General features: G+C 43.3%; 1 pseudogene; it reads right to left on the reverse strand.

Moving 5' to 3' along the window:
* Window positions 1–3,022: 3,022 nt before the first annotated feature.
* LOC144522591 (cytochrome P450 2F2-like) overlaps window positions 3,023–25,174 on the reverse strand; it is a 42,598-nt pseudogene continuing 20,446 nt past the window's right edge.

Genomic DNA, 25,174 nt, shown 5'->3' on the forward strand with positions numbered 1-25,174 from the left:
CCTCCCAGATCCCCGGCTGGCTAGCAGCATTCCAGATCCCCGGCTGGCTAGCATCCCAGATCCCCGGCTGGCTAGCAGCTTCCCTGAACCCCGGCTGGCTAGCATCCCAGATCCCCGGCTGGCTAGCAGCCTCCCTACCTTTGCTGTCCTGCTCGATCTTCAGACGGTGTGTACCTTCGCCGTCCTGCTCGGCCACCAGAGGGATATCGCCTTCGCCGCCAGCCCCCCAGAGGGATATCGCCGCCCCCTGGCCCCCCAGAGGGATATCGCCTTTGCCGCCGGCCGCCCTCTAAGGCCTGGTCGGCCACCAGAGGGGTCCCGTCTCCGCTGCTGCCTCCAGTTCCCTGAGCCCCAAGTCCAGTTTCCTTGATCCCCGAGTCCAGGTCCCTGAACCCCGAGTCCTGTTCCCGAGTGCCCTCTGTCACCAGTTCCATGGACACCGGTGGTCAGGGAAGCCGTCAGACTGAAGAAGGAGTCTTTCCGGGATATGTTATCCCAGAGGACTCCAGAGGCAGTTGCAGGGTACCGAAGGACGCAAAAGCAGCGGATGTGGGAGAAGTTCGGAGAAGACATGGAGAAGGACTTTAAGTCGGCACCAAGGTGCTTCTGGAAAACCGTTCGCCACCTCAGGAGGGGGAAGCGGCGAACCATCCAAGCTGTGTACAGTAAGGATGGGACGCTGTTGACCTCAACTGAGGAGGTAATAGGGCGGTGGAAGGAGCACTTTGAGAAACTCCCAAATCCAACTAATACGCCCTCTATGTCAGCGGCAGACCTGGAGGATGATGGGGGATTGTCGCTGAAGTAGCTTTTGACTAGAGATTGATGACATCTGTCCAGAAATGCTGAAAGCTCTGGGTGTGGAGGGGCTGTCTTGGTTGACACGCCTCTTCAACATTGCGTGGAAGTTTGGGACAGTACCTAAGGAGTGGCAGACAGGGGTGGTGGTTACCCTGTTCAAAAAGGTGGACCAGAGGGTGTGTGCCAATTACAGGGGTATCACACTTCTCAGCCTCCCTGGTAACGTCTACTCCAAGGTGCTGGAAAGGAGGGTTCGGCCGATAGTCGAACATCGGGTGGAAGAGGAACAATGCGGATTCCGTCCTAGTTGTGGACCAGCTCTTTACTCTCGCAATGATCCTGGAGGGAGCCTGGGAGTATGCCCAACCGGACATGTGTTTTGTGGATCTGGAAAAGGCGTATGACCGGGTCACCCGGGAGATACTGTGGGAGGTGCTGCGGGAGTATGGGGTGAGGGGGTCCCTTCTAAGGGTCATCCAATCTCTGGATGACCAAAGCGAGAGCTGTGTCCAGGTTCTCGGCAGTAAGTCGGACTCGTTTCAGGTGATGGTTGGCCTCTGCCAGGGCTACGCTTTGTCACCAATCCTGTTTGTAATATTTATGGACAGGATATCGAGGCGTAGTCGTGGTGGGGAGGGGTTGCATTTCGGTGGGCTGGGGATCTCATCGCTGCTCTTTGCAGATGATGTGGACCTGATGGCATCATCGGCCAGCGACCTTCAGCACTCTGGATCGGTTCGCAGCCGAGTGTGAAGCGGCTGGGATGAGGATCAGCACCTTTAAATCTGAGGTGATGGTTCTCAGCAGGAAACCGATGGAGTGCCTACTCTAGGAAGGGAATACCTAGCGGCAGAAAATTACACATTGTACGTTCAAATGAACTTTCTGATCTGACTAAGATGTTGTCTGACCCCCCCCCCTTCTTCATTGTCCCCCAAACACCATAGCAACCAGTGCTATCAAATTTTGAAGATTACGTAAACATCATATATCAGCGTCTTTAATGAATCATTGTGCCATTTATAGTAAAACAGGTTTTTTAATACCACTTTTAGTTTTTGAGCTGAGAGAGTATTTTCATTACCACTGTAACAGAAAAGTGGGATTTTATGGTCATTTTTAAGAACATTACCAACTCTTTCATGCTTCAGTGAGACCTCTGTCACAGTCACTCCATAATGCAATTGTACTGTCTTTTTTTATTATATTTTACTTCTTCTACTTTACTACTTGCTTTTTGGTTGTGTAATGTACAGTCTATCAACCAAAACAGAGATGCAATGGGGAGACTGAGACGATTTGGTTAATATTGTTATTTATTTTTTTAAATCATACATGCATATCATTAAAATGCTATTGCAATAAATGTTGCACATCAGACTAAAAAGATGACGAATTGGCCAGAATGGCCTCCATCATATCAGTCTCATATAAATCAATTACATATCAAAGCATGCTATTTGAATAATACGTAGGCTAAGTGGTAAGTATACTTATCAAAGCATGTCATGGAATCAAAAAGTTCTCCAAAATAAACAGCAAAATACGTCGTTTGTCCAAACCCTACTAAAACTACTCATGAAAGTGTTTTTTGATTTGATGCTCCCATCGGCATGACAACATCATTTGTCTGTTCCTTTAAACAACGTTACAAATCACTGTTGGAAAATAAATCTGTTTTATGATGTTACAATTCTATGGTTAAGGTTTGATTACTGATTAGGCAGTAAAACAACTTGGTCTAGTGAAACATTATGGTTTGGGTTAAAATTTCATTAATGTTAGGAGATCTTTGCCGATGTTTCATTGACCCATCCTATACCCCACCAACCCGGACCTCTGCTATGCAGACTTCATCACACTAAAACATCACCTGACTTCCTCCTTTGCTCCTATAATAATTTCTACAGTCGATAGAGGGCTTTGTCACTTGTAAACACGTTGTTTTGGGGTACTTGCTGAAACGACTGATGCTGTCATTCTTTCTGGGAGGACAGTCTCAATTCAAAAGTAAGTCTATATCTACTTAATGGAACACACAGTACATTAAAAGCACATTGTAGCCTGTAACCTAAACAGATATAATGTAGATATGATGCCTGGTATAATTCACTATGTGTTGTTAGCTGTCATAGCTAGCATTTAGATAGTGACTGCTGTGAATAGGGCAGCTGAAAACTAAGGAAAGAGCAAATGCCAGTCTGTGTATCTGCAGACAGCCTCACTGTGTTGCCCTGAGTTGGATCTTCATCCGATAAGGTTTGGGATTCAGTGTGACCCCATAGACTGGAGTGTAGTCTGGCTCTCCTGCATTCTCAGGCCAGATGAACTTAAACTTCCTCAGCAGGGTCACCATGATGAGGAAGAGCTCCATACGAGCCAGACCCTCTCCGAGACACATACGAGGACCTGGGACATAAAAAAATACCTCAAAGTCATCCACAACAGTTTGATTAAACCCACCTTGTCTGCATGCCGCTGCATTTTTCATACAGTAAGAGCCATACTGTTGTTGTTATTTTATACTCTTATACCTGCAGAGAAAGGCATGAAGGCCTCTGGTTTAACAAATTCTCCCTGGTCATTGAGGAAGTTTTCAGGGTTGAATTCATTGGGGAATTTCCATTGTCCCTCCTCATTCAGCACTGAGGTCAGGTTAGGGATGATCAGTGTGCCCTGAGGAGAAAATGAAGCAAAAGACAAAAGGGCATAGAGGAAGGCAGAAAACATTTGTTAGAGGATTTATTTAAGTTACCCTAGTAAAATAATGTTCCTACCATTATTGAAGTATGGTACAAACAGTATTGTAATCTGTGGTGTCGCATTGCTAGACCTTCACAGCGCTGTGGAGTAAGGTCTGGCTACACCAAGGATACATTCTAGGAAAGGAGGAAATAAAACGTTCTGGGTTTGCCTACAATTTGCCTTGGCAGAGGCCTAAGTTCCAGACGCAGCAACGGTTGCTCTGCAAAATGTTCTCGAGAAGGAACTTGTTTTGTGGAACATTTACACCCCGCAAAAGAAAACACTACATAAAATATTAAATGAAGTGTTAATGTTCACACAATACAGTAACGTGAGCTATTTAAATTAGCTGGATACTTGTCTAAACATGATTTGCTTTAATCGCTGCATGTACTTTGTCCACAGCAATCCCTGCCTATCAGTGCCGAAACATCCCAGTTAGATAGTAAATGCCGTAAACATATTTTTAAATCTTCACAGTCATTCCCCAAAAGGACCAAGCAGGCCTGTACTATTGCAAGATTCAATAGTAGGACTGTTTGGTCCCAGGCTAGCCAAACTACCCTAAAGCCTATTGAGAGGCTTTATAACCGTGCCCTAAGAATTTTAGATAAAAAGCCCATTCGATTCCATTACTGTTACATTTTAAATAAACATAAAATCTTAAACTTTGTTAATTTTGTTAATCTTAAATATATAACGTTGTTTTTTAAATGTTTGACTGGACTTGCACCTGAGCCACGTAAATTTGTGAACATGCTGGAATCCTCCAGATCCACAAGAGCTGCTGTATGTGGAGAATGTAAAGTTCCATTTTGTAAAACTCTGTGAAAGGAGCCAATCTGTGGAACTGGCTTCCTACAAATATAAAGACTCTAACTAAAATGTCCACCTTTCAAAAACTATCAAAAGCATGGTTCATACAACAGCAGCAGTGTGATCATGCCATATGAAATGTATAGCTGTGTGTATGTGAGGTGTGCATCTGTGTGAGCTTGAGTGAATGCGTTTATTTACTACACTTATTTTTATTGCTGCTAACTGGTTTCTGGACTTTTTATTGTATTTACTGTAAAAATGTGACTCCTTTATTATTTTAACTGTTAAAAGCCCTTCTAGGGACAGGTGTTGCGAATTAGCCATGGCTATAAACACTGTGATACAGGCATCAAATTGTTCTTTTTGTAATAATCTATGTTTTTTGTATCTGTCCTTATTCAAATAAACAACAAATGAATAAATTCAAAATGACGTCATACCCTTCCATTTTGAACATGTAACGTTAGCTTGCTAGCTCTGAGGTTGTTCTTGTTGTTTCAACACACAGCTAGCAGTAGGGGATGTGCTTATCCTGGTAATGTACTTCCGTTGATCCAAACTAGAAAAATTGTAACCAACATTAAAGACACTAAACTTTTTACTTACAATAACTCAAATCAAATGAGAATTAAAATTTGAATTAAGAGTCATGTTTAACTTGGTTCCCTACAGAGGTTACCATACCTTGCCTCCACAATAAGGTACCGTGCTGATATAGTACAGTGAGGTTTCTTTCCACAACACTTCACTAGTGTGATTACGATACCAGTTGTTTCTTACCCTGGGAATGGAATATCCCATGAGCTTTGTGTCTTTAGTTGTACAGTGAGGGACGCTGAGTGGAACAGTGTTGGCTATCCTCTGCACTTCATGGATCACAGCCTGGATCAAGAGAGATTTAAACATGTTCTTATGCTTTATGTGACTTTATGGAGCAGAAGAAAAGCAATGCAGGCTCTCAGAAGCTCAGCCACAAAACAGCAGACCAATAAACTTGCAACATGGGAACCTGCCAGCTATATGCTGACAACCAGGCAAAAAATATCATGATAAATGTGGTTCAAAAGCAGAGATTATAATTGATCTACACCAAGGACCCCAACCTAAACAGATTATTTTACCAGATTCATGGTTGATTTTAACACATTTGAAAATGACTACCTACTTGTAGCAAAGTTTGTGTCATGCTCTAACAAACATGCAGACCCATGTGTACACATACAATGAAAGTAAAATTATGACCTGCATGTAAGGCATGTTGTGTCTGTCATCAAAACTGGCCTGATCCTTCCCTTCCAACACCTCGTCGATCTCCTGCTGACAACGCTCTGAAAGATAAAGTAGAGAGATAACGATAATTTGCAATACAATTTAACTAACATATATTGGCACACCTTCCAAAATGAACCCAAAATAAAAATATAGCCATTAAATTACCACATCATTAATTTAACAATGAATACCAAACTAAGCAAACTAACACCGGGAAATACTAAGAAATATACAGACACTACTCACAAGATGTACACTTTTGGGATAAAGTCTGCCATTGGCTGCCTACTTCGCCAGCATTATTATCCCCTTGCGCAATCTCCGCTATCTATTTTGCAAGAGTACCGTCTCTGCATCCGGGGCTTAGCACCACCAAAGACTATTGTGATTGGTTTAAAGAAACACAAACAAGCCTGGATGTTTTTTCCCCTATCCCAGAATGTTGCCTTGTGCAGCCAGACGGGTTTGTAAATTGGGTAGGTAGCTTCTCACAAACTGTGATCAGAAATCGTTAGCAAGCATCAAGCTGTATCTCCAGCGGTGCTTGCTAAGCTGCTCCATTGCAGGGTAAATCACTTGAGGAAGTTCACAGTTCCTTGACGCCTGATTAGCAAGAGCTTTGGGGTTATTTTTAAACAGATTCTCTTTACTATGCACCACCAAAGTGCAGGGCAGCTATCTTCTTGCTAGCAAAGGGCTGTGGGTCAGATACAAACCGACCACTGCCAAGGACTCTACCGGGTGAGCACTCTAACTAGGCGGGTGGATTAAAGTGTTTTTTGACCAGTTGGTCTTTCAACTTGGTCTAGGCTTAGGTTGACTCAGTTTTGTCTCAACTTTTTCTCCCTAGTCTAAAAGTTCTGCAGGGGTTCCTCGGCGGGCAGTAAATCTCAGCGCCATGAGAAATTAATCCATAATGATGATTGTCTGGACATCTAGGTGCAAACCTAAGGCACCTAAAACCAATTCCCCATCTTTTTACTGTGTCTGCCAGTTTTGATGAAGAATAGCCCGAAGCAATCTATTCCTTTGGAGTGGAAGTTTGGCTTTGAGAGTCTGAGCCTTGCAGGTGGTAAATCAGCCATTTTTGGAATTGACGCCTTCTATCCTCGGCACTCAAAACAAATAGTAATAATGTCTTTATATTGCTTCAATGGCAATCAAAATCCAGAATGCGACACAGCTCCCAAAATACTCTTTCTGGGCCCAGATGGCATAGTTTAGATTCTTAATCCTGGAATAGGAGCTTGGTTATTGGATGAGCAGAATGAAGGACTGGGTGGACGGCAAACACCTTAGTAAGGTTTTACAGTCAGCACCGAGGGTCTTGAGCATCCCAACCAGGCTTCAAACTTTGAGAGCAAATCTCTTAAAGGCTTTGACTTTACCTCTGTGGATATCAGAAGCATACATCACTGTAGCTATCTTGTTAAGTGTGAACTGGTGAGGCTGGCAAAATGGTTGGAAAAACAACCACCACACAGGCCTCTACCAGCATTAGATGGTCTACAATTAATGGTATTTGAACAACTCAGTCCCAAGACACAAAAAAATGCCTTTTCTGTTCATGACTTTCATAGAAAGAAATTCCTACGCATGAAATGAATACATATTTTAGATAAAAAGACAATGGTTAAACTATGGAGCCAGTGGCAGAAAAGCAATTTACATGTGCATGCATACCTTGTATGTGTGGGTAGGTCATAAGGTAGAGGAAACCAGTAAGCAGGGTGTTGGAGGTAGTGTCTGTCCCCGCAAAGTGAAGATCTAGAGCGTACATAATGAGTCGCTCTTCTGAAAAGGAAGAACCATCATCGCCTCTCTAAAAAGAGGAGAATGATTGTTTAATATAAACAAGCATTAAATGCTATTATGCCTTACTGATACTGTTCTAACCTCTCTTAAAGGTACAATATGTAACATTTCTGCATTAAAATGTCTAAAAATAACCATACCTATGTTATATATTTTTTTCAGTTATGTTCTTACATTATCCCAAATGTTTCCACCAAATGGCAAACCCAGAGAAATCTGTTATTTTATTTTCAGACACGGCACGTTTCATTTAGTCGCCCGTTAGTGGCGTCATATAACCTTTCACCCTCTAGTTACTCGTAACTTCCGTCAAAACACGCACCCAGATGATGTGTTCAGGAGTAATTGTAAATCATACAATGTCACAGTAAAAAATTCTTGTAACCGTAATACTGCTTTTTCTGCCACAAGGCATCATTTTGTGATTAATTACATGCCACTTTGCAACACAGTAATACAACAGAAACCTTATTTATTGATACATATCAATATCTATCAAGCTTAACGTTACTACAATGTGTTGGTTGACGTTAGCTGTATAGATAGACGACTAATCTAATGCTAATTTAGCCAGCTAGCTAGCACACCCCGGTCTGTCTGCCTCACTCCCCCCTGGCGCAAAGACACTTCATACGGGATGAGTGCTGACAACACCCCCGGGACATATATAGCTAGTTACCGTTAGCCCCTAGCCAGCCAACAGCCACCCAATATTACAGCAATCCTTATCTGGCCAGCACTTAACGTCAGTGCCAGATGCTAACGATGCTAACGGCAGTTTAATGAAGTGTCGGGAAACAGGCCATATCAGAGCCAGGCATCCAGTCACAACAGCAGCCATCCACAACGTTAGTTGCGTCTCCGTTAGCGCTACTGGTGTTCATGCCAAAAATCTCCTCCCTGCCGAATTTCTCCCCCCTTCGCGTTTAGCTGTCTTTACAGTTAGCTAAATTAACCCAACAAAAGGTGGGTTAAGCACCAAAACGAATAGTTAAGATTACAGAAACGTGAAGGGGGAGATCTTTCTGGGCAGCTTGGAGATGTTCTGCTGCTGCACTGCTGGCTAATGTTAACTTGCTGGCTCACTAGCTAACTGGTCAGCTAGCTACCAATACAGATCAAATCAGTAAAAACGTAATTATGTTGGGGACAATGCAGCTATTTTCTTAGAATGACATGAATAAACGTTACTAAACGTAACGTGAATAAACTTGAATTGGTGCACTCGCCCGTGAACAGATGCATTCTAACCAGCGATGTATTTAACAATAAAAACTACCTACTCCCATAATTCCACGCAACTTCCCAATGTCATTAAATGTCTGTGTTTACAATCCATTGTTTTGGTTGAGAGACCCCTAGTGGCAGAAAGTTGCATATTGTATGTTTAATCAATCAATCAATCAAAATGTATTTATATAGCACTTTACAGCAACCAGCAGGTATCCAAAGTGCTTAACATCAGAAACCAAGAGTAAAAACACATAACATACAATAGAAAGAATGAACATAGAAAACAGTGAAATCAGAAAAGGTTACAAAGAAACAGAATAATGAAATTGTCACACCACTGCTGCGTATTAAAAGCCAGACTAAACAGATACGTTTTGAGATTGGACCTAAAAAGAGCTACATCTGTAATAGTGCGAATATCAGGGGGTAACTTGTTCCAGAGTCTCGGGGCAGCAACTGCAAAAGCCTGATCACCCCACCGTTTATACCTTGACCTTGGCACTTCTAAAACTCGCTGATTTGAAGAACGCAAAGACCGGTTGTGCTCCCGCAAAGTTAAAATTTCAGACAAATACTCCGGGGCCAGACCATTTAAGGCCTTGAAAGCAAACAATAAAATCTTAAAATCTATTCTAAAACACACAGGGAGCCAATGTAGGGTGTAGAGAACGGGAGTGATATGTGCGCGTCTAGATGTATTTGTTAAAAAGCGAGCAGCAGCATTTTGCACAAGTTGAAGTCGTGAGATGGAGGTTTGATTCAGACCAACATAAAGAGCATTACAGTAATCCAGCCTTGAACTAATAAAAGCATGAATCGCCTTTTCTAGATCGTGCCTGTTAAGCAAGGGCTTAACTTTAGCCAGGAGACAAAGCTGGAAAAAGCTCATTCTAACATTACTGATCTGCTTGTCAAATTTCATGCTGCAATCAAAATTAACCCCCAGATTTTTGACAGCTGACCTAGTGTAAGATGCCAGAGCTCCCAAACTCAAAGCTGGACCATTTTACGTGCCTGAAGTACTGAAAATAATACACTCAGTTTTATCTTCATTCAAATTAAGAAAGTTTTCTGAAAGCCACAACTTAATATCAGTGATACAACTAAGCTGGGAGTTTGCTTTCATAGGCAAATAGATTTGCAAATCATATGCGTAACAATGAAATGACAGTTTGTGCTTTCCTATAATAGCCCCTAAAGGCAGCATATATAAAGAAAACAGAATGGGGCCAAGAATTGAACCCTGGGGTACCCCACAAGAGAGAGGAGCAGCTGACGAGGAGAGGTCACCAATCATGACAGAAAAACTCCTTTTGCCAAATAGGAGCTAAACCATTTAAGTGCCGAGCCTCTGATGCCTACACAATGCTCAAGGCCAGAGGGGAGGACTGCATGGTCCACTGTGTCAAAAGCCGCTGTGAGGTCCAAAATAACTAAAACAGTAGGTGTGTCGCCTTTTAGGCATTATATTGCATAGGCTTTTATTTTGTAAAAGCTTTTATTTTGAAATGGTTTCATGCCTAAGGAGTTCCAGGGTCAGGGGTTAGTTTCCTGTTAGTGGTTAGCGAAAGATGGTAGAATCAGCCAACATGCTTTCGTCATCTATTGCAATCCACATAGTAAATGCTGCAGAGGCAATGTCGTAAGTTGATCATTTCATTGTGTTAATTATAATGTAAATGTTAAGATGCATATTTACAGTAAAAGGCATTTGATGACTGTAATTAAAAATGTTTTATTTACATATATTTACATAGGATTAAACAATTTTGTATCTTGTGTTTTGTTAGAGTTTTCACTCTTCTGTCTGTGACATGATGTAAAGAGCCACAGTAAACAGCTTGAGAAGCTTACTACGACTCAACTCGTCATTTTCAGAAAGAGTTTAGCTAGTTGAATAGCTGCAGTTGCTACACTGTAGCGAAGACAACATAGTGAAAAGACAAAGAAGGCTGGTGTTGTACATCGTGGTAAGATGGATGGTAAACAAAGCGACAGGGATTCAGTGGCTAGTAAAAGAAGTTCACAGTCTTCAACTTCATCAGTTGGCTCATTAACACGTGCTCGTGCTAAAGCGGAGGCAGCCAAAGCAAATGCTACATTTGCGGACCAAGAAAGCTAAAGCCAAGTTAGAAAGAGCTGCAAAGGAGGCTAAGCTACAGAAAGAAAAGGCAGAAAGAGAAGCAGAATATCACAAAGAGAAAGCAGCTATTGAGTTTGAATTGCAGCTGGTGAAGGCAAGAAAAGATGCTGAGCTAGTAGCGCTTGCTAGTTATCGTGAGGCAGCAGCTGCCGAAGCTGAAGCTGCTGTGTGGGAAGATGCAATGGACAACTTTGTTGTATTGGATGAGGCAGGCCCATCAGAGGAAGACAAACTGGACAAGTGAATATGTCCAGTCTCAATACGACCTACACTCAGGTGAAACCCATCCACGTACCAAATCCCTAAGGCAAGCAGCTATGAATGCTAGCTCCCCAGTATCTCAGCTCCCTGCAAATGAAACCCTTCAAGAATATTCTTACAGTCCTTTCCTTTCAACATGGCAGCCGCCTGTTCGTCCCAAAGAACCGTCATATGCTAATAACACTACCAACCCTGCACTAGCAAACTATGGCTCGGAAAATGTGCAATCGCCTTCAGCTATTAAAGTGAAAAGTCAGGTCCCACGAAAGGGGACTGACCATCAGGCAAACACAAAAATGCGTAACACGTACTCAAACAGTCCTGCTCAGCCTTTCTTTCCACATTACATGGCAGCAGCTAGCCATGGTGCACCCGTAGCTGGGCATATGGCACAGTACTTAGCTCGTCGTGACCTGGTGAGTTCAAGTTTATATCAATTTGATGATAAACCAGAAAACTATCGAGCTTGGCATTCATCATACATAAACGCCACTCAAGGGCTAGGCCTCCCAGCTACCGAGGAGCTAGACTTAATGACTAAATGGCTCGGTAGGGAATCCAGCAACCAAGTCAAACGTCTCCGTTCAGTGCACGTGACGAATCCTGCCGTAGCACTCAGAAAGGCCTGGGAACGTCTCCAGGAATGTTATGCAGCATCTGAAGTTTCAAAAGGAAACTTTTCAACCGGCTTGATCATTTCCCAAGACTTTCAGGAAAAGAACACGCAAAGCTACGTGAACTAGCCGACCTGTTAATGGAAGTGCAGGGAGCCAAGGAGGACGGCTTCCTTCCAGGCCTGTCTTACCTGGACACTGCAAAAGGGATTGAACCGATAGTTGCAAAACTGCCTTATGGTCTTCAAGAAAAGTGGGTATCTGCCGGTTCAAAGCACAAGGATGAAAACAATGGATGATTTCCTCCATTCAAGTTCTTTGCAAGTTTTATACACTACGAGGCACGGAAAAGGAATGACCCTAGCTTTGCTCTTCAAGGTACTAATGGCTTACCCGAAAAGCCTGAAAAGCCTTCTGTTAAAAGCAACCAACCCCCTATTTCAGTTCACAAGACAGATATCGTCTCAACACACTCAAACACAAACAATCTAAAAGGTACCAGTGATCCAAACAAAACCTGTCCGATACATTGTAAACCTCACCCACTCAGGCGATGCAAAGCCTTCAGAGCAAAACACCTAGAAGAAAGAAAAACCTTTCTCAAGGCAAAAGGAATCAAATGCTGTGGTTCAACTACTCACTTAGCGAAGGACTGTCCAACTACGGTTAAGTGTACAGAGTGTGATAGCACCTACCACGACGCTGCTATGCATCCGGGTCCTGCGACTCAAGACAGGGCTCCCTCAACCTCACCACACAACGGCGGGGAGGGAGAAGAGAGCAGTGACACTAAAGCCGTCGTCAGCGCAAGCTGTACCGAAGTTTGTGGAGCAGGACAAGTCAGCAGGTCATGTTCTAAGATTTGCATAGTGAAGGTATATCACAAATATCAACCAGACAAAGCCATCAAGGCCTACGCTATATTGGACGACCAAAGTAACCGGTCATTAGCAAGGTCTACTTTCTTCGAGCTTTTCGATGTCAAGTGCGAACCATATTCCTATTTTTTAAGGACGTGTTCTGGCACAATGGAAACATCTGGACGTAGGGCTGAAGAGTTTGTGGTGGAGTCACTCGACGGCAGGGTCACAATCCCTCTACCACCCCTCATCGAGTGCAATGACATTCTTGATAATCGGACAGAAATCCCAACGCCAAACATAACTCTATGTCACCCTCACCTTCGCAAGGTAGCGGAACACATTCCAGAAGTTGACCCTACAGCAGAGATTCTCCTGTTGCGCGGCAGAGATATCATTAGAGTTCACAAGGTACGGGAACAAATCAATGGTCCGCACAATGCCCCATTTGCTAGTTGGAGAAGTCTGCTTGGGGAATGCACACAAGCCTACAGTCAGCACCTTCAAGACAGCTGTGCTTGACAATGGCCGCCCATCGCTCCTTCGACCTTGCACCAGTTTCCTACAAGTCAAAGAAATGGTTCCTTGCAGCAGGGAGGCAAGACACATCTCCAGCAAGGTTACAGGAGAGATGTTGGGACAAACTGTTTTCAAACATACAGAAAACGACAACAGGTTCGTATCCTCATTTGAAGACAAGGTTTTCTTGAAGCTTATGGACGAGGAAGTCTTCAGGGATGAGTCACAAAGTTGGGTAGCTCCACTCCCATTCCGACAACCAAGACAATACTTACCTAACAACCGGGAACAAGCAGTGCAGCGCTTTGCATCACTCCAACGAAGCCTGAATAGGAAGCCAGATACGCAACAGCAGTTTGTAGCCTTCATGGGAAAAATATTGGAGAACGACCACGCCGAGGTCGCACCACCGCTGGAAGAAGACGAAGAATGTTGGTACCTGCCAACCTTTGGGGTGTTCCATCCACAAAAGTCAGGTAAAATCAGGGTGGTGTTCGACTCAAGTGCTAAACATTCAGGGGTTTCTCTCAATGATGTGCTCCTCACAGGCCCAGACCTGAACAACTCACTTCTGGGAGTTCTGTTGCGGTTCCGGAAGGAAAAGGTTGCTGTCCTAGCGGACATACAGCAGATGTTTCACTGCTTCGTGGTACGAGAAGATCACAGGAACTACCTCAGATTTCTGTGGTATAGGGACAATGATGTGACCAAAGACGTCATAGACTTCAGAATGAAGGTTCATGTTTTCGGCAACAGCCCGTCTCCTGCCATAGCCATTTATGGGCTTAGAAGAGCTATCAGAGAGGGTTCCCAAGAACATGGGGAAGACACACTTGCCGAGTATTCACAAGTTTGCCTCAAACAGTAAAGAAGTCTTGCAAGCCTTCCCACCAGAAGACTGTACAGGGGCCGTAGATGATGTAGAGCTCAGTGGAGAAGCTGCACACACTCAACGGAGCCTGGGTCTCCTATGGGAGATAACAAGGGACACGTTCACCTTCTCTGTTTCAACTGATATGAAGCCGTTTACTCGCCGTGGAGTCCTCTCCACGGTAAACAATGTTTTTGACCCCTTTGGGTTCGTGGCCCCGGGCACAATCCAAGGAAGAGCCCTTCTCAGGGAACTCACAGCGTGGCTTTCTGATTGGGATACACCGCTACCTGCAGACAAATTGAGTAAGTGGGAGGCCTGGAGAGACTCACTCCAGGACCTCAAGCTCCTTCACATACCAAGGACATACACAGCAGCCTCTCTAGCTAAAGCGGTGAAAACTGAGCTCTGCGTGTTCTCTGATGCGTCCACCAAAGCCATCGGTGCTGTGGCATACTTGAAGGCCATACAAGAAGATGAACAAATTCAAATTGGATTTGTTATGGGAAAGTCAAAACTGGCACCTCAGTCTGAACCAACCATTCAGACATGGCAGAGCTAATTCATGATGAACTGGATGTTAAGCTGGATTCAACCAAGTTCTACAGTGACAGCAAGGTTGTTCTTGGCTATATCTACAACGAAAGCAAACGCTTCTATGTCTACGTGCATAATAGAGTTCAGTGCATTTGCCAATCCACAAGACCTGAACAATGGCACTATGTGCACACAGAGGAAAATCCTGCTGACCATGCATCACAGTCAGTTCCTGCTTCACATCTGCCCGAACCAACGTGGTTTACAGGGCCCAACTTCCTCTACAAAACTTTCAACGAACCAGAACCAGTCAAGTCATTTAATCTCATCAAACCAGATATGGATGTAGAGATCCGTCCAGAAGTAAGGAGCTATGCCACACAGCTCCAAGAGAAAGGACTCAGCTCAGAACGCTTTCAAAGGTTCTCCATCTTCAAGACCCTTGTTCGAGCCATTGCACTCCTAATACATATCGCAAGGTGTCAAAAACCATCCAACTGGAACGACAAATGTAAGGGATGGCATAAGTGTGATCTGTCTCGCACTCCAGATGAACTATGCCAAGCAAAGGAGGTCATCATCAGAGCTGTTCAGAAGGAAGCATTCAAAAAAGAATTTGAAGCTTTGGAGACATCCAAGCCAGTCCCTTTGAACAGCAGCCTTTATCCATTTAGCCCAACGTTGCAGAATGATCATATCTGCCTTGGAGGCCGGCTGAAGAATGCTAACCTGGACATTGGAGAAAAGAACCCGGTTATCCTCCCCAAAGACAATCATGTTTCCTTGCTACTTGTCAGACACCACCACACTGAGGTCAAACATCAAGGTCATCATCTGACGGAAGGTGCTGTCAGGGCAGCAGGACTTTGGCTCTTGGGCGGGAAAAGGATCATCAATTCTGTTCTACACAAATGTGTAACCTGCCGTAGGCTTAGAGGTAAATTCCAACAACAACGCATGGCAGACTTACCTCCAGAAAGCATTAAGACCTGCCCTCCCTTTACATATGTGGGTTTGGACATCTTCGGACCCTGGGTCATCTGCACCAGACGGACAAGAGGGGGGCAAGCTGAGAGCAAGCGGTGGACCATAATGTTCTGCTGCATGAGCTCCAGGGCTGTCCACATCGAGGTCATTAACTCAATGGACACATCGGGCTGCATCAATGCTTTAAGGCATTTCTTTGCAATAAGAGGACCAGCCAAACAACTGAGGTCAGATTGTGGCACAAACTTCATAGGGGCCTGTAAAGAACTTGGAATGGGCAAAGACCAACCAGATGTAACTGTGCTGACGTATCTTAACCAAGAAGGGTGTTCTTGGGAGTTCAATCCCCCACACGCCTCGCACATGGGTGGTTCTTGGGAACGCCTGATCGGTTTGGCCCGAAGAATTCTGGATTCAATGCTCCTTGAACAGTACACTCGCTTAACTCACGATGTCCTGTGCACACTAATGGCAGAAGTCACAGCAATCTTAAATACGAGGCCACTAATCCCAGTTTCAAATGATCCTGACGATCCATTCATCTTGACACCATCAATGCTCCTAACTCAGAAAGTGGGAGTCCCTCCCCCACCAGGGGACTTTACAGACAAAGACCTCCTCACCAAGCAGTGGAGACAAGTTCAAACTCTGGCCAACAGCTTCTGGAATCGTTGGAGTCGTGAGTACTTGCCCACCTTGCTTTGCAGGAGGAAATGGCACAAGTCCTACCAAAACCTTCAGGAGGGAGACATTGTCCTTCTTAAGGACACTCAAGTTGCCCGTAACAACTGGCCAACGGCTATTATCACAAGGACTTTTCCTGGAAAAGATGGAAGAGTGAGGAAGGTGGAATTAAGGACCACAGTCCAGGGATCTTCAAAGACTTTCCTCAGGCCAGTCTCGGAAGTCGTGCTACTTTTAGTTAAGGACTGATGTACTAAAACACGCTCATTTCCTAGTTTAGTAGTACTAGTGACCTCACTGAGGCCAGGCAGGGAGTGTGTCGCCTTTTAGGCATTATATTGCATAGGCTTTTATTTTGTACAAGCTTTTATTTTGAAATGGTTTCATGCCTAAGGAGTTCCAGGGTCAGGGGTTAGTTTCCTGTTAGTGGTTAGAGAAAGATGGTAGAATTAGCCAACATGCTTTCGTCATCTATTGCAATCCACATCGTAAATGCTGCAGAGGCAATGTCGTAAGTTGATCATTTCATTGTGTTAATTATAATGTAAATGTTAAGATGCATATTTACAGTAAAAGGCATTTGATGACTGTAATTAAAAACGTTCTTTTTACATATATTTACATAGGATTAAACAATTTTGTATCTTGTGTTTTGTTAGAGTTTTCACTCTTCTGTCTGTGACATGATGTAAAGAGCCACAGTAAACAGCTTGAGAAGCTTACTACGACTCAACTCGTCATTTTCAGAAAGAGTTTAGCTAGTTGAATAGCTGCAGTTGCTACACTGTAGCGAAGACAACATAGTAGGATTCCCAGCATCTACAGACAAGGCAATATCATTATGTACTCTCAACAGTGCAGACTCAGTACTGTGACATGATCTAAAACCAGATTTAAAATTTTCAAACACAGAATTCTGCTGTAAAAAGGCTTGTAACTGTATGAAAACAACTTGTTCCAAAACCTTTGAAAGAAAAGGCAGATGAGAGACTGGTCTAAAATTGGACAACACTGTGGGGTTAAGATTAGGCTTCTTAAATAGGGGCCTGACCACAGCATGTTTAAAGGCAGCTGGGACAGAACCTAAACTATGACAAGAATTAAATAAAGTAAGAAGACTTGACCCAATGGTGCTATTAAAAACCTCCTTCACCATCCTGGCAGGAACAATGTCTAGGGGACAGTTGGTAGGTTTCATGTGTTGTACAACCTCACTAAGTAACGTCAGAGAAACTGGCTTAAATTCCTGAAATACAGCTGAGTGTACAGGAGAAGCAGGTAAAAACACATTAAATTTAGCACTGGCATTTTTCCTGACAGATGCTACTTTGTCGATAAAATAACAGAGAAACTTCTCACATGTACTGATTGAAACATCTGTCGGAGCAGAGGTGCATGGATTTACGACAGAGTTAATAGTATTAAATAACACTCTAGGTTCATGGCAACTGCTAGCTATGACAGAAGAGAGATGGTGCATCTTCGCCACTTTCACAGCCTTCTGGTATGTGGCTAGACTGTCCCTTAATAAACCCAGTGATACATGTAAATTGTCCTTCTTCCATCTTCGTTCAGCTTGTCTGCAGTGTTGCCTAAGGGCCCTTGTGGTGTCCTTTAGCCAGGGGTCCGTCTTAGGTTTAATAGATTTAATCCGATGACGGGCAGTAGAGTCTAGGATTTCGGTGCTTGTGGAATGGCACACAGAGAGAATGTTATCTGGGGAAGAGGGCGATACCAGACCATTCTTTACATAAAACTGCGAGCCCACAAACGCAGAAGCAAACTCTCCAGCTGAAGAGGAGGTGATGCAGTGGCGCCAAGAAGCTGAGGAGACAGGCTTAATAGCGGGTGGTGGAACACTGATCTTGAACCTGATGGGGAAGTGATCTGAAATACCAGTTTCTGTTATTTCTCCAAGTGAAACTGAAAGCCCATAGGAGATGATGAGATCCAAGGTGTGGCCTAGATGATGTGTCGGCCCTTCCACACATTGATTAAGGCCAAAAGAGTTCAAAAGTATTTTTAAATCATGAGCAAGTGGGTTTGAGAGACAACACACATGGATATTGAAATCCCCACAAACCAGGAGCTTGTCGTATTTAGGAACAACATAAGCTAAAAACTCTGAAAACTCACATATAAAATCCTTGTTGAGCTTTGGTGGGCGATAAACAACTGCAAACAACACAGGAGAATCCAGGTCAGCCACAAACAGCTGAAGTTCGAAGCTATTATAACTGAGTGCAGGTAATAACCTGCATCTGTACTCATCTTTGAAGAGAGGGGTCAGCCCACCACCTCGACCTGACACTCTGGGGGAGTTCAGGAAAGAACAGCTGGGGGGGAGGAGCTCCAAAAAGGCGCCTTCATCACCTGGTTTCAGCCAGGTTTCCGTCAACAACAGAAAGTCCAGCGCATTTGTCGTAAAAAAGTCATTCAATATAAAAGTCTTATTTGTGAGTGATCTAGTGTTGATCAGCGCCATGCGAATTGGGCACCTCTCAGTCTGTTGGGAAGCACGACTGAGCGGGCGGAGATTCCCATGCACGCAGCCTCGATTGGAGCGCTTCCTGTTCCAGCAGCGGGGAAACGGGCACTCAGAGTCCAGTACAGTCTGCCGGAGCCACCGGTAACTGTGGACCGGAGAACGCCGCAGATTGCAGCCGATGAACTCCGCGGAAAACCCGACACATGGATGGCCCAGATCGCAAGTGGAGGATGATGCCAGGTACGCTCTGAGCCTGACACGTACTCCTCCTCTCTTGCCGCATCTCCTGCGGCGATTGTTTCGGAGCGGCAGACAGGGCTGCAGCGTAATAATATGGATGCCAGGAAGGGCGGCGTACCTGACTGACCGTCAAAGATTGGAACTTTCTCCGTAGACTTACATATACTTAAAAGAGTCAGGCGGTCATACATCAGCAGTGGTGACACATTTTCGAGTGACAAGCAGTAGAAACAGGCAAATCAACAAGTAGTTGTTGTTGTTAAAAGTAAATTAAGAAAGTGTTTTTTAACATAATATTGTGTGCAGCAGTGCCCCCTTTTGGCTAACCAGCAGCAGTAGCTTTAGTTTAAGTTTCACTTTCAGTTGTAAATTTCCATCAGCAGTCAACTGATTGTGCTGCAGAGTGCCAGTGCTGTTTCTCCTGCTGCATTTTTTCTTCCTACATTGTCGCCTTGGATGCTATTTGTCCGTAAGTACTGTATATATTACTAAAAAATGTTAAAAGGAATTGTACATGGCATATCTTTGGTTTATTGGAGTTTTCTAATGTCAAATCACTAAATTAGTTAGCATGGCTAATAGTTATGACTCAGCATTTTCTGTTGCTATAAGTTGTGGGTTTGCACTATACTTTGGGTATCTGTATTGGTTTCATCTCATTTATGTGTGTCTTCTGCTCTTTGTTGCAATTTTACAGTATAAAACAATAAGGAAAGTAAAGTTTCTGCGTCGAACCCCAAGAAAAGTTATGCCTTGTGTTTTTTGGCGAACTTTACACTGTTAGCTAACTATCGAGCTTTGAAGAAGCAACTCATTGCAAGGACAGTATAGATACACACAAATACACACTATGGGGCATGAAAACTACACAAACTTGTGTGCACACGTAAGCTAAAGATACATGCAGATCATGCGGCGTACATAAGGTTGCAATCTAAAAATCTTTTGAAATGGCACACACGCACACACACAGACCTTATTCAGTTCATCCAGATAGCAGTCAACAAAGTCTCGTGGCTCTCCATGGACTCTGGTCTTCTTGTGCTCGTTTGTCAAACCAATCACAAGATTCCGACAAGTCTGAAAAGAATTAAAGTCAACATTCATAATTTGTATTAATTACATGATTTTCTTCTCACTGATAAATTTCATGTTAAATTCTCAACCCAAGATATTTATTATATTTTTGTATATTTTTAACATACCTCAACATTCTTAAGGACCTTAGTGAAGGGCAGCGGCAGGTCATGAATAATGGGAAAAGAGTCATACAGCTGTAAAAGAAGATAAATCATTTGTTTATTTCAATACAAACTGTAGCCTGTATAAAATATTGACGCTAGTCCGTGACGTCAGCCATAGGTTTCTGAAGAGCCAAGATGAAGCTCAAAGTGTGTGGCTCTGACCATCGTTGTTTTAGCAGTGCCTAACTCCCGGCTAATCCAAATATGGAAAAAGTGGTAGAGCGTCGATGGAGCCGAGACTGGCCGAATGAAGTCTACAGTCTATGCTAGCCTCCTGTGATGCCATCCACCTGTCACTCAAAGCAACCATTCCTTAAAATATTAACAGGAGAGATAAAAAAAAAAAATCACCCACCGTACAGTTGTCATGAATGGGGAAATTATTTAGAGCACGGGTCGGCAACCTTTTTGATATGAAGTGCCCTTTCCAAAATTTCTTGTTTATTAGTGTGCCATGTCAACATTAAGTTTAATTATGACATCACATCAAAATGTAATATCCAGGGAATCTAGCAACATTTGATAACATTTATTTCTCATAATCAGGACATTGTAATTATTATTATTGTATATTATTTATTGATTATGGAAACATGGTTGTAGTATGCAACGTCCTGATTGGTGGAAAATGCTTGCAGAAAGAAATGGCTGTTGTCAGGTAAAAATGTTACTGTCAAAGAGGCTGAAGCGATGTGGAAAAGCCCAGATTTAATGATAAATAAGCAGGTCCTGTATGCCTCATTTGCAATGAAACGATGCTGTTGCAAAATAATACAAGAACGAAGAACGCGAACATAACAATCGCGTCATTCACGTGCATATTAAGTAGCCACATGCATATGTTTTGGTCTTAATACATCCATAGATTTACCGCTCCAGCGGAGAGGATGGTTTGTTTAGCCAGCTAAGTTTATAAAAATTTGTCCAAATTTCAAGATTCCCGGCAAACTAAGATAAACAGTTAGACTACAAACCGACAGCTTTTCTTTAAGCTTGTTTGTAAAAATTCGCTATTTGCAGAGTAGAGCTGTGTTTGCGTAAAACAGCACGGTGGACAAGAGTGGACTGAGCAGACAGAGCAGATTGAAATATCGCTTTCTACATGTTTATGCCTGTCTATACAGGTGATAGCATTTTAAGTATTGGCTTTTTACTCACAAAGGTTTTATTGTAGCCTACTTACAGTAACGAGACTAGCGTGAGTTCATCTGCCCCAGCAGCCATTGGTAATCCTCTTTGTATCGTTCCCAGTCAGAGATATGAGTCAATCAAACTACCGTATAATAACAGCTCGCGCAACTGTGAATGTTGTAATTTGGCATCGGATGAGAGAGTGCTTCAGCATTTCAACACATCAATAACTCTGCAACACATATTGCCAGCGTGCCATTGGTTAAGGTCCTGCGTGCCCATGGTGGCCTAAAGTTGCCGACCCCTGATCTAGAGTGAACAAAACCGTTTCTGGTACCAGTTTGTAAATATGTTTTTTTCTGCTGTAAAGTTAGGCATTTTAACATGGGGGTCTTTGAGGACTGACTCGCTTTTGGAGCCAACCTCAAGTGGACTTTCAACGAACTGCCGTTTAAGGCACTTCTACGTTGGCTTCATTTTTTAGACCCAGAAGGTTCTGCTTGAGCCAAAAACACAGATTCGGCTTCCTGGAATAATTGCTGTAATTGTTTTGTCCACACATATTTTATTTGAATGGAAAGTAGTGCATTAATTATACAAAGTAACTGCTGGTAAATTTGCAAACTAAGATTCTGTGTTTATTTAGAAAACAACACTTCAATGTTAGTGAGGCAAGGTGAGGAAGTTTGTCAAGCTGAAAAAAGATCTTTAGAGTGTTAGAGTTAGGGTTTGCCACAGGTGGTTCATCTGAGAAATACCAAGACACTATTAGCTACTGCAGAAGTGCTGCAGAACTATGGATGGCTTCAAAATGCAGTAATTTACGGTAGTCTCTAATTGGTTCTGAAGAATGATACGGCCACACCCCTCTCATTCAAACCTTAATCTTCAGTGTGCACTGGGAAAATTTGCAGGTGATTATGATAAAGTGTTGCCATCTTTCCTCAAGCCTAAATAGCACGGACACCTGCTGCAATCACAGAGTTGAATGAACAGATGGATGGACGGACAATCCAAAGTTAGGATTCAGATGCAAAGTTTATTCTGACCTTGTATTCGTGCAGAATTGGAGGGCAGTGCAGGATGTAACACACACTCAAATCTTTCAACTTGATTAAGACATTTGTCTCACTGTGTTGCGAAAGCCTATCAGCTTTTAAAGTAGACCTATTATATACTGTTTTCAGATACATACTTGTATTTTGTGATTCTGCTAGAACATGTTTACATGCTTTAATGTCAAAACACTTTTTTTTCTCATACTGCCCATGGCTGCTGCTCCTGTATTCACCCTTAGTCTGAGATGCTCTGTTGGAGCACCTGTCTCTTTAAGCCCCCCCCTCCTGAAAAGCCCAGTCTGCTCTGATTGGTCAGGGTTACCGCATCTCCATGACTTTTCTGCAATCTCTGTAACTACTTTGTTATTGCACTACATACCAACTGCGGAACGGCTGCGGATCCGCTCCGGAACTGCGGCGGAGTCAATAGGTTTCCATTAACGTCAATGGCCCTCATTTATGAAACATGCGTACGACCTAAAACAGGCGTAGGATGGGCGTACGCCGATTCCTACGCAAAGCTCGGCATTTATCAATTTGAACGTGAGCGTAGGCTGCGATAAAATCTCACGTCTGGTCTGAACTCGTGTACGCAAGTTTTCGAGTCAGTGTGGACTTGCGGTGCAGCATATAATCAGTTTAACAGGAGAAGGAGAAGTCATCAGTTGATCTTATCAGCAATGGCAGCTCTGGCTCTTTAAGAAGACCTCAATGCGCCGGTGGAGCGCTCCATCGGATTGATTAAGGGCAGATGGCTCTGTCTTGCATCACCCTACTATACACGGCAGAAAAAGTCTGCAACATTGTTTTAGCCTGTGGGGTTCTGCACAACATCACACAAGAAAAAAAGGGTGCCATAAATGTAGTGATGGAGCCAGATGACCCGATGCCCAGAGAGCAGTGTCCAGCACAGCCCAAACTGGGGCTATACGAAGGAGACATATTATTCCTCGCTTTTAAAAGATATAGTGTTATGTTTGGCAATGATACTCAATACAGGAAACATGACGATGCAACAACATTTTTATTTATTCAGGTTTTCGTTTCTCTTTTAAAGTGTCGTTAATGGCCACAAGTGAATGATGAAAAAAACACGAGTAAAATAAAAGACTGCATAAACTCCGCTACTGTGTGTTTATTTAAATATACAGTGGTGTGAAAAAGTGTTTGCCCCCTTCCTCATTTCCTGTTCCTTTGCATGTTTGTCACACTTAAGTGTTTCGAACATCAAACCAATTTAAACAAAAGTCAAGGACAACACAAGTAAACACAAAATGCAATTTGTAAATGAAGGTGTTTATTATTAAAGGAGAAAAAAAATCCAAACCATCATGGCCCTGTGTGAAAAAAGTGATTGCCCCCCTTGTTAAAACATACTATAACTGTGGTTGTCCACACCTGAGTTCAATTTCTCTAGCCACACCCAGGCCTGATTATTGCCACACCTGTTCACAATCAAGGCATCACTTAAATAGGAGCTGCTTGACACAGTAAGGTCCACCAGAAGATCCTTAAAAGCTACACATCATGCCGAGACCCAAAGAAATTCAGGAACAATTGAGAAAGAAAGTAATTGAGATCTATCAGTCTGGAAAGGGTTATAAAGCCATTTCCAAAGCTTTGGGAATCCAGCGAACCACAGTGAGAGCCATTATCCACAAATGGCGAAGACATGGAACAGTGGTGAACCTTCCCAGGAGTGGCCGGCCGCCCAAAATTACCCCAAGAGCGCAGCGACGACTCATCCAAGAGGTCACAAAAGACCCCACAACAACGTCCCAAAGAACTGCAGGCCTCACTTGCCTCAGTTAAGGTCAGCGTTCATGCCTCCACCATCAGGAAAAGACTGGGCAAAAATGGCCTGCATGGCAGAGTTCCAAGGAGAAAACCACTGCTGAGCAAAAAGAACATCAAAGCTTGTCTCAATTTCTCCAGAACACATCTTGATGATCCCCAAGACTTTTGGGACAACATTCTGTGGACCGATGAGACAAAAGTGGAACTCTTTGGAAGGTGTGTGTCCAAGTATATCTGGCGTAGAAGGAACACTGCATTTCATAAAAAAGAACATTATACCAACTGTAAAATATGGTGGTGGTAGTGTGATGGTCTGGGGCTGTTTTGCTGCTTCAGGACCTGGAAGACTTGCCGTGATAAAAGGAACTATGAATTCTGCTGTCTACCAAGAGATCCTGAAGGAGAATGTCCGACCATCTGTTCGTGTACTCAAGCTGAAACGAACTTGGGTTCTGCAGCAGGACAATGATCCTAAACACACCAGCAAGTCCACCACCGAATGGCTGAAGAAAAACTAAATGAAGACTTTGGAGTGGCCTAGCCAAAGTCCTGACCTGAATCCTATTGAGATGTTGTGGTATGACCTTAAAAAGGCCGTTCATGCTCGAAAACCCTCTAATGTAACTGAATTAGGACAATTCTGCAAAGATGAGTGGGCCAAAATTCCTCCAGGACGCTGTAAAAGCCTCATTGCACGTTATCGCAAACGCTTGGTTGCAGTTGTTGCTGCTAAGGGTGGCCCAACCAGTTATTAGGTTTAGGGGGCAATCACTTTTTTCACACAGGGCCATGATGGTTTTGGATTTTTTTTCACCTTTAATAATTAACACCTTCATCTACAAATTGCATTTTGTGTTTACTTGTGTTGTCCTTGACTATTGTTTAAATTGGTTTGATGTTCCAAAACACTTAAGTGTGACAAACATGCAAAGGAACAGGAAATGAGGAAGGGGGCAAACACTTTTTCACACCACTGTAGGTACACCTGTAGGTCTAAGAGATTGCAATATAAGCCAGTATATTACTATTAAGACTATAGCATACATATGTCAAGG

The sequence above is a fragment of the Sander vitreus genome, chromosome 8 (assembly GCF_031162955.1).
Source record: "Sander vitreus isolate 19-12246 chromosome 8, sanVit1, whole genome shotgun sequence".
Classification (NCBI taxonomy): domain Eukaryota; kingdom Metazoa; phylum Chordata; class Actinopteri; order Perciformes; family Percidae; genus Sander; species Sander vitreus.